The sequence below is a fragment of the Triticum aestivum genome, chromosome 5D (genome assembly GCF_018294505.1).
Source record: "Triticum aestivum cultivar Chinese Spring chromosome 5D, IWGSC CS RefSeq v2.1, whole genome shotgun sequence".
Lineage (NCBI taxonomy): Eukaryota > Viridiplantae > Streptophyta > Magnoliopsida > Poales > Poaceae > Triticum > Triticum aestivum.
Window position 1 is genome coordinate 227,887,066 of NC_057808.1, and position 9,735 is coordinate 227,896,800.

General features: G+C 45.0%; 1 protein-coding gene across 1 annotated transcript in view; it reads right to left on the reverse strand.

The window, feature by feature from the left end:
- Window positions 1-8,691: 8,691 nt before the first annotated feature.
- The window catches only part of LOC123120315 (ubiquitin-like protein 5), a 2,672-nt gene continuing 1,628 nt past the window's right edge, over window positions 8,692-9,735 (reverse strand). Inside the window, exon 2 of the mRNA XM_044540286.1 lies at window positions 8,692-8,938. The gene's annotated coding sequence lies outside the window, so the exon portion shown is untranslated. The remainder of the gene's footprint in view (window positions 8,939-9,735) is intronic.

The following is a 9,735-nucleotide window of genomic DNA, read 5'->3' on the forward strand; positions in this document are numbered from 1 at the left end:
CGAACACTTCATCCACACAAAACTCAACAGAAAGCTCGGTAAGATCCGTTAGTATAATAAAGCAAATCACTACTCTAAGTACCGTTCCAAACAATTTCATATTTTGTTTTTGCATTGTAGCTACTGTAATATAACTTTTCCATGGCTTAATCCACTGATAGAAATCGATAGTTTCATCAAAACAAAAAAACTATGCATCAAAAACAGAATCTGTCTTAAACAGGACAGTCTGTAGTAATCTGAACATTCACCATACTTCTGATACTCAAACAATTCTGAAAAAATTAGGAAAAATAAACAACTTCTATAGAAAGACAGTGCAAAAAGTTTCAGACCCGTTTGACGTTCCAGTAAAAAATGTAAAATCGCGCACTACAGCCAAAGTTTCTTTCTTGCACCGACAAACCAACAAGCAATGTAAACATCCTAAAGGCAAATCTTGGCACATTATTTTTATAATACAATGAAATTGTACAAGGGGATAATTATTTTTGTTGAAAATTTTCTGTAATTAAGAAAGTTCAAGGCTAGCTCCCACTTTAACAATGCTCGTCTTTCTCACTTTCGCTTTTCTTTTTGAAAAAGTTTTAGGTTCCCCTATTTATTTTTTTGTTTTTAAACTTTATAAAAGCACACAACAGAAATAAATGACTCTCTAAAACTTCCGGGTTGTCTCCCTGGCAGCGCTTTCTTTAAAGCCATTAAGCTAGGCATATAGTGCTCAAGTAATGGATCCACCCGGATCCCAAGGTATATCAAAGCCAATTTTAATTAACAATGATTTGTGATTTAGTAGTGAGCACAAAGTAACATATATCAAGCAAAAACAAAGTCTAACTCTCTTCCTATGCATCGGCATGTCATAAAAGAATAATTCATGCACACATAGTAAAGGCCAATGCATAGTATAAACAGTTTCTTGCAATTTTATCTTATTGGAAACATGGAGAGGCGGAGATGTAGTTCCTCTATCATAATAATTGCAAGTAGGAGCAGCAAACACATGCATATTATATCTATCAAAATCATCATGTGTAGTAGTAAAACGCAACCCATCAATATAATCCTTAATAAGGGCAAACTTCTTCGATATAGTGTAGTCGGGAGAATTCAAAAAGATAATAGGACTATCATGCGTGGGTGCAATAGTAATAATTTCATGTTTAACATAAGGAACTATAGCAAGTTCATCTCCATAAGCATAATTCATATTGGCATCTTGGCCACAAGCATAGCAAGCATCATCAAAAAGGGATATTTCAAGAGAATCAACGGGATCATAACAGTCATCATAGCAATCATCCTTCGGTAAGCACGAAGGGAAATTAAACAATGTATGAGTTGAAAATTTACTCTCATTAGAAGGTGGGCACGGGTGATCAATCTGTTCTTCCTCCTTTTGTTCTTCGCTCTCCTCATCTTTTTCATCCAATGAGCTCACAGTTTCATCAATTTCTTATTCCATAGACTCCTGCAAAATATTAGTCTCTTCTTGGACAGCGGAGACTTTCTCATTAAATGCATCAATATCGGCATTGTATTCATAATTCTCATAGCAATATTTAAGGATAGCTAAATTTTCAGGTCTATAAACAACATCATAAAGATTTTCACACTCTTTAAATACAGATTCAATTTCATAAGCACCCATAAAAGCAACAAATTCTTCTATTTGTTCCACATCATAGTAATAATATATACCTCTAGCATAAGAAGCCAAGGTTTCATTATCATTAAATTTGCATGAAAAGGGAAGGTGTGGAGACTTCATCCTAGAGCAACAAGTATAATCATATCTCAAGCATAGTTGCCTAGCATACCACTTCAACATATAAATTTTATCCCATAATAGTTTCCCTTTTTGAGTCAAGCGATAATCCCTAAAGTATTCACGTTGATCCAACGTGTCTCCCATTACCAAATTGAATGGGGTTTTCTCAGGATTATCAAAGTAGTACATAATATCTATCACATAACGAGCATCGAGGGTTTTAGGAGGTTCCCCATCTCCATGAGCAGCAAGTACACCTAATTTTTTTGGTATTTCGTGTTCCATATCCATAACTAAAGATAGAAAACAACTTAGAACAGCAAATAAAATCTACTTAGTGATAAAGCAAACAAGCACACACGAGAATATTCACCCCACGCTATGACTCCCCAGCAACGGCGCCAGAAAAAGGTCTTGATAACCCACAAGTATAGGGGATCAATTGTAGCCTCTTTCGATAAGTAAGAGTGTCGAACCCAACAAGGAGCTAAAGGTAGAACAAATATTCCCTCAAGTTCTATCGACCACTGATACAACTCTATGCACGCTTAACGTTCGCTTTACCTAGAACAAGTATGAAACTAGAAGTACTTTGAAGGTGTTGTTGGATAGGTTTGCAAGATAATAAAGAGCACGTGAAAAAAATCTAGGGGCTGTTTAGATAAAGACACAACTAAATTAGTTTTAGTAAAGAGCTTTTTGTCACGAGAAAGTTATTTGTCCCTAGGCAATCGATAACTAGACCGGTAATAACTATTGCAATTTTATTTGAGGGAGAGGCATAAGCAAACATACTTTCTCTTCTTGGATCATATGCACTTATGATTGGAACTCTAGCAAGCATCCGCAACTACTAAAGATCATTAAGGTAAAACCCAATCATAGCATTAAAGCATCAAGTCCTCTTTATTCCCATACGCAAACAACCTACTTACTCGGGTATATGCTTATGTCACTCACGCCACCCACCATAAGCAAATCATGAACATATTGCAAACCCTACAGCGGGAATCCCTCATGCTTGCGCGACACGTAGAGCACCATAGGACATCACCAATAATAAAACATGCAACTCAAACCAATCACGATCATCAATTAACCCATAGGACAAAACGGATCTACTCAAACATCGTAGGATAGCCATACATCATTGGGAAATAATATATAACGTTGAGCACCATGTTTAAGTAGAGATTACAGCGGGTAAAGGAAGGGTTACACCGCTGCATAGAGGGGGGAAGAGTTGGTGATGACGGCGGTGAAGTTGTTGGTGAAGATTGCGGTGATGATGATGGCCCCCGGTGGCACTCCGGCGCCACCGGAAGCGAGGGGGAGAGAGCCCCCCTCCTTCTTCTTCTTCCTTGACCTCCTCCCTAGATGGGAGAAGGGTTTCCCCTCTGGTCCTTGGTCTCCATGGCATGGGAGGGGCGAGCGCCCCTCCGAGATTGGATCTGTCTCTCTCTGTTTCTGCCCTTTCACCGTTTCTTATATATCTGGAGATCCGTAACTCCGAAAATTAGATTTCTTGCGGCCAAAGAAGAGCAGCAACCGCCTTACGGGGGGGCACGAGGGTCAGGGGCGCGCCCCCTGCCTCGTGGCCCCCTCGGGCACCGTCTCGCGTTGATTCTTCTTCCCATATTTCACAAATATTCCAAAAATATTCTCCGTCCGTTTTTATTCCGTTTGGTATGGGGTTTCTGCGAAACATAAAACATGCAACAAACAGGAACTGGCACTGGGCACTGGATCAATAGGTTAGTCCCAAAAATAGTATAAAAAGTTGCCAAAAGTATATGAAAGTTGTAGAATATTGGCATGGAACAATCAAAAATTATAGATACGAAGGAGACGTATCAACGGGCTCACCGACGATTCATTGGCGCCACCATTTGGCAAAAAGAACGCCCCTGCGCGCTGCGCAAGCTTGCGCTGTAAGCCGTCTGCGGCAGCGGGGTGATAAGACGTGCGGGAGGAGGACGAAAGGCCATGACACATACGGTTAATAAAAAACGTTTGTGATTTAATTACCTACTACTATACCACCATCGTTGTTTATAAGTATGATTTAACTAATAAAATACGAATGCATGTCGCCAAAGATTATATAGTTGGATTTGTATTTGAATGTAGTTTCCAATTATATAATTTTTAAAATATGCATTAACATTTTGTTGGTTAAATTTGTGGGCAAATTATGGCACGGAATATAAAGGAGACTATAGACTAGACGGAGGTGGTACCACACGGCCGCTCTCTACGCAGCGACGCAACTGTCGGCCGGCTTGTAGGCGACCATTTCTTGCATGTTCAACTGCTCTATGCGTGCGGTTGCTTGCGGTTCAGGCGGCCGCGGCGCGCTCTGCTCGCGTCCCGCCGCGCGCGCTCTGCTCTCGCGTTCCTCCGGGTTCTCTTCCCTCGTCCCTCCACGCGCGCTGCCAGTGTTTGGGGCCGGCGCACGACCACACACGTTCGTGTGTAAGTGGTTGCGCCGGGCGCGGCGCGACGATGCAGTTACCCACTGCAAAAATTGCCATGTGGACGCGCCGAGAATCCACGCCGCCCGGCCCCCTTTTATTCCTATGGCCATTTACCTTCATCTCTCATCTCACACGACACAATAAGCACACCCATGAGGACACATACAGAGAGGACATCTAGTGGTTCCAATGGCGCTCCCCGTGGCTCCAATGGCGCTCCCAGGGGCCGACGACAACAACGGCGGGCAGTTCACCACGCATCACGTAGTGGACACCCACGTGAGGGGGAAGGCCCTCTTGGTGGTGTGCACGAACGATCCGGTCTCGGTGGAGAGCTCCATACAAATTATGAAGCAGTTCCTTGCCGAGGACAAGTACCGAGTGGTCGGTTTCGACCTCGAGTACACCATCGGTCGTGCCGGGCACGATCAGAAGATACGATTCCATTATCACTAAACTCACATTGCTAAGGAAGGTGTTTCTTAGGGTCTTTAGAACAACAAGTACAATCATGTATTTCACATAAATTCCAAGCATAGCACTGCAAACGATGAATTTGATCCAGTAAAAGTTTCCCTTTTTCAGATATGCGGTGTCGCACATAACAAGCATGCTCATCTAAAGATTTGCCCTCAACTAAGCTAGTTGGGGTTTCAGCACGAGCACATAGGGATCGAAGATGATCCAAGTAAAAAGCTTCAGGAGTGTGATGGATTTTGAGTGGTTCTTCAACCATTGGTTCAGTAGGTACCACTAATTTTTTTGGTATTTTGCGTTTCCTACCCATAACTAAAGATAGAAAACAAGAGCACAAAATAAAAACTACTTAGTGATAAAGCAAACAAGCACACACGAGAATATTCACCCCACGCTATAACTCCCCGGCAACGGCGCCAGAAAAAGGTCTTGATAACCCACAAGTATAGGGGATCAATTGTAGCCTCTTTCGACAAGTAAGAGTGTCGAACCCAACGAGGAGCTAAAGGTAGCACAAATATTCCCTCAAGTTCTATCGACCACCGATACAACTCTACGCACGCTTGACGTTCGCTTTACCTAGAACAAGTATGAAACTAGAAGTACTTTGTAGGTGTTGTGGGATAGGTTTGCAAGAATATAAAGAGCACGTAAATAAAAACTAGGGGCTGTTTAGATAAAGAAGCAATTAAGTTAATATAGCGAGTGTGGAAAAGTGGTGGTAGGAGTTGCGAAATTGTCCCTAAGCAATTGACTACTTTACTAGACCGATAGCAAGTTTTATGTGGGAAAGGCCACTGCTAGCATGTCATCCCTGACTTGGAATTCTATGCACTTATGATTGGAACTATTAGCAAGCATCCGCAACTACTAACGTTCATTAAGGTAAAACCCAACCATAGCATTAAGATATATTGGCCCCCCTTCAATCCCGTATGCATCAATTTCTATGCTAGGTTGAAGCTTCTGTCACTCTTGCCCTCCAATACATAGTCCTATCAACATACAACTAACCCTATGGTGTGATCCACGCGCACGCTCATATGATGGGCACCAAAGGACAGCAACATAACCACAAGCAAACTAAACCAATCATAGCAATTCACCAATTACCGATGGGACAACGAAAATCTACTCAGACATCATAGGATGGCCACACATCATTGATAATAATATGAAGCATAAAGCACCATGTTCAAGTAGAGGGTACAACGGGTTGCGGGGGAGTGGACCGCTGTAGATAGATGGGGGAAGGTGATGATGATGTTGGTGAAGATGACAGATGTGTTGGTGTAGATCGCGGTGATGATGATGGCCCCGGCAGCGTTCCGGCGCCACCAGGATAGAGGGGGAGAGAGGTCCCCTTCTTCTTCTTCTTCTTCCTTGATCTTCTCCCTAGATGGGAGAAGGGTTTCCCCTTTGGTCCATGGCCTCCATGGCGGCGGAGGGGCGAGAGTCCCTCCGAGATTGGATCTGTCTCTCTGTCTCTCTCTGTTTCTGCGTTCCAGATTCTGCCCTTTCACCTTTTCTTATATTCCCGGAGATCCGTAACTCCGATTGGGCTGAAATTTGGACACGATTTTTATTCGGATATTGGCTTTCTTGCGGCGAAAGAAGGGCACCAACCGCCTTACGGGATGGCCACGAGGGCCCAGGGCGTGCCCCTCACCCTCGTGGGTCCCTCGGGCATCGTCTCACGTTGATTCCACTTCCCAAAATTCACATATATTCCAAAAAAAATCTCCGTCAGTTTTTATCCCGTTTGGACTCCGTTTGATATGGATTTTCTGCGAAACAAAAAACATGCAACAAACAGGAACTGGCACTGGGCACTGGATCAATATGTTAGTCCCAAAAATAGTATAAAAAGTTGCCAAAAGTATGTAAAAGTTGTAGAATATTGGCATGGAACAATCAAAAATTATAGATACGACGGAGACGTATCACTCCCGCTCGTCCTTGTCGCTGTACCTTCCCCGCATCGCCCGCTTCGCCTTGTCGCGCAGCTCACGCTCCCGCCTGCGCTCCGCCTCCAGATCCGCTGCCTCCATCGGACGCTTCTCAGCCCACCGATCCCCCATCACCACCGACGTGTACGAGTTGGGAAGAGGTGGAGGGGGAGGAGAGATCTGGATGAGGCGCGCTGTGTGAGCCCAGCGCCGCACCTCCCTAGCAGCTGAGGGAAAACCTAACCAGGGTTTCCGACTGCCTCGCTTCACCCATTTATAGCTGGGCGATGGCCTGGACGGTGGGCTGTTTGGGCCAGGCCTAGCGCTCCCCGCATTAGCCTGGGTCACACCCCCCACCAGGGTCTCTGCCCGAATGGGCCCCGCGCTTACCACTGACCCAACACCCGCACCCTTGGGCCCCGGCCCACCAGGTGTCGATTCGGCCCGTGGCCCAGCACCAACGACCCTAGGCACCAAAGGCGGGTCCAGTCCCACTGGGCGCCCAGCGCCGCCGCCGCCCGCCGGGGGGAGGGAAGGGGAAGGCAAGGCCAGTCCATGGCCCTCTCCGACCCCCCCTCACCGCACGGCCTGGACAGGTTCTCCGCCGCCCGCGCCCGAATCGAGCACGCCGCAGCCGTCGTCGGGTCCCCACTCGCCGGAGACGTCGGCTGCCACACCCGAGCCGCCAAGGCACGCGGACCTTTGCCACCAGGCGCAAAGCGGCGCAGCCGACCAGCCGCCCCCCGTCCCAACTCCGCCGCGAAAGCAATGAAGTCGCAGACCAGGGGCCCCGCCGGCGCCGCCCCCAGGCCTTCGCGCCCTCGACCTCCGCATCGACCTCCTCGTCCAAGTCCTCACCTGAGAGCGCCCAGAACCTGTTTCCACTGGCCCCCCGCGTCGCCCTCGACGCAGGAGAGGGAAGGGGGAAGGAGGCGCGCCCAGGCGAGCCCCCGCTGCCTCGCCGGACCAGCTCCCAACCGTCCTGCGCCGCCGACTTCGACGCCGAACACGCGTCGCCCGCGCAGTCGCCCGCTCGAGACCCCAACGGCTCGCTCATTTCAAAACCCCACCTGGACATCCTCGGTAAGGACTCAAACCTGACGTAGATATGCCTTCATATAACTAAGAAAGAGGCGTGGAATCACCCATATCAAGTTCCTATGTTCTATTCTTGCTTGGGAGCTCTCAAGACTTGATGAAAACACTTAATGTGATTTCTCTCTAAAAGGACTTGTTTTCACGAAGGATACGACGACAAGAATCTAAGCGTTACTCAGAGAAAGTCCTGGTGCTCGCATTTATCTTGCATTTATTTTAAAATTTCCGGCGATACACGTTCAGTGGGAGGAGACGTTTCCGTCGACTACGAGGCGCCTACAGTGACTTCGTAAAATCTCAAGATGATATGCCGACTCAATCCCTCGAAGGTGCTCATAGGGTTAGGATGTGCGTGTGTGCGTTCATAGGGGTGAATGTATGCGCGTATATATGAGCGTTTGTGTGTACTTATGTTTAAAAAAACCTAGAAACAGCCATACGAGGGGGTGGTGCGTGTGTTATCCCCTACTCCGTCTGGTTTGTTGGAGGTCTATTTAGCACACGAATATTTTGCAGTAAATAAAACAGGTGGTTGGACGAGGAGAGTTTTGGTCTTTGGAAGATTCAGTATTCAGTTACAATTTGAATTTAATACCAAAAATCTGCAAGATAAAATGGGAATTCTGGTTTTCCCCCTTCCATTTTACCACCAAAAAACCGGATAGATTTTTTTTTTGGAACTTCAGTATTTATTTAATTTTGGACTTACTGCCAACATTTGTTTTTCTAATTTTGAACTTAGTCCCAAAGCATCCCAGATAATTAATCAGAGCTAGCTCCTTGTCCCAATCGTCGGGTAGAATTTGTGAATTTCCATCTAAGTTTCCCTCTAATCTCCTCATCTGCTAAGATAGCCATGCAACTTTCAGCAGCAACAGTTTCACACCAAACCAAAGCTCTCTGGGCAACACACCTCTGATGCAGTACAAATCGTAAGCAGAACGAACTTGCCATAACTAAAAATACAGCGGTTATCACACAAAGGTCACAAACATTATGTTATATGTAGTGTACGAGTAGCGTCACATCACATCACATTTGCCGGTTGATAATATGGCTGCATTCAGGATTTCAGGTCGGCAGTTATTGGTACATGCAGCAGTCTTGTATGGTTCGTTGGATTCCATATAGTTTCTTAAGACAACTGGACTCAAATGCGGCCATACCTGGAAGAATGCATTGCAAATAAAACTGTGATTAGTGGAAATTGAAAAAGGAAACAAGATCAGGGAGATTTGATGAGGAATCAGTCCTCCATACTAACCCTCAGAGAACAAAACCAAATTAGCACACTTGATTCAGTATTCATTTGTGAATCTCATTCCAGACAAGGCTCTAAAACATAAATGATAAATGCCAGCCATGCTTTTAATTGTGCGGTCTACTCGCATACTAGGTACTGTATTTCGCAATTTCAAACAAAAAGAATCAAAGAAAGCGTAGTGTACTAAGCCCTTATTGCACAAAGTCAAGCACATGCATATCATGCTGGCAAGTTAAAAGAACATAATCTGCAATGGAAAGCCATTAAGTTATAAAACGGTCAACTAACTAAGGACCACAGTAATCCTAACATGACATAATTCTCAAACCAAGCTTTACTTCATAAGGCAATCATATTTCCAAAGACACCTAGGAATGAACGTTATATAGTCCTATAACCAGACATAGAAATAACAAAAACCAAGTTAAGAATTTCGGCCGAAAAGCTGAAACTTTCTTTACTGTGGTCCACTGAAGAAATAAAAGCACACAGGCCCATGGCACAATAAATTCAAAATATGTGTGACATTGAGCTTGAAATTAAACTCGAAGAAGGTTATTCCCAGAAAATAAACAGACTGAATGGCAGACAACTACTATGATTTAGTAAATCAGTTGTATTCGTGTATACTGATGTGAAACTGGTGAGAAAAGGTTCAATAAACTCCTATGGCTATGTGTTACTGCCACATTTAGAAGA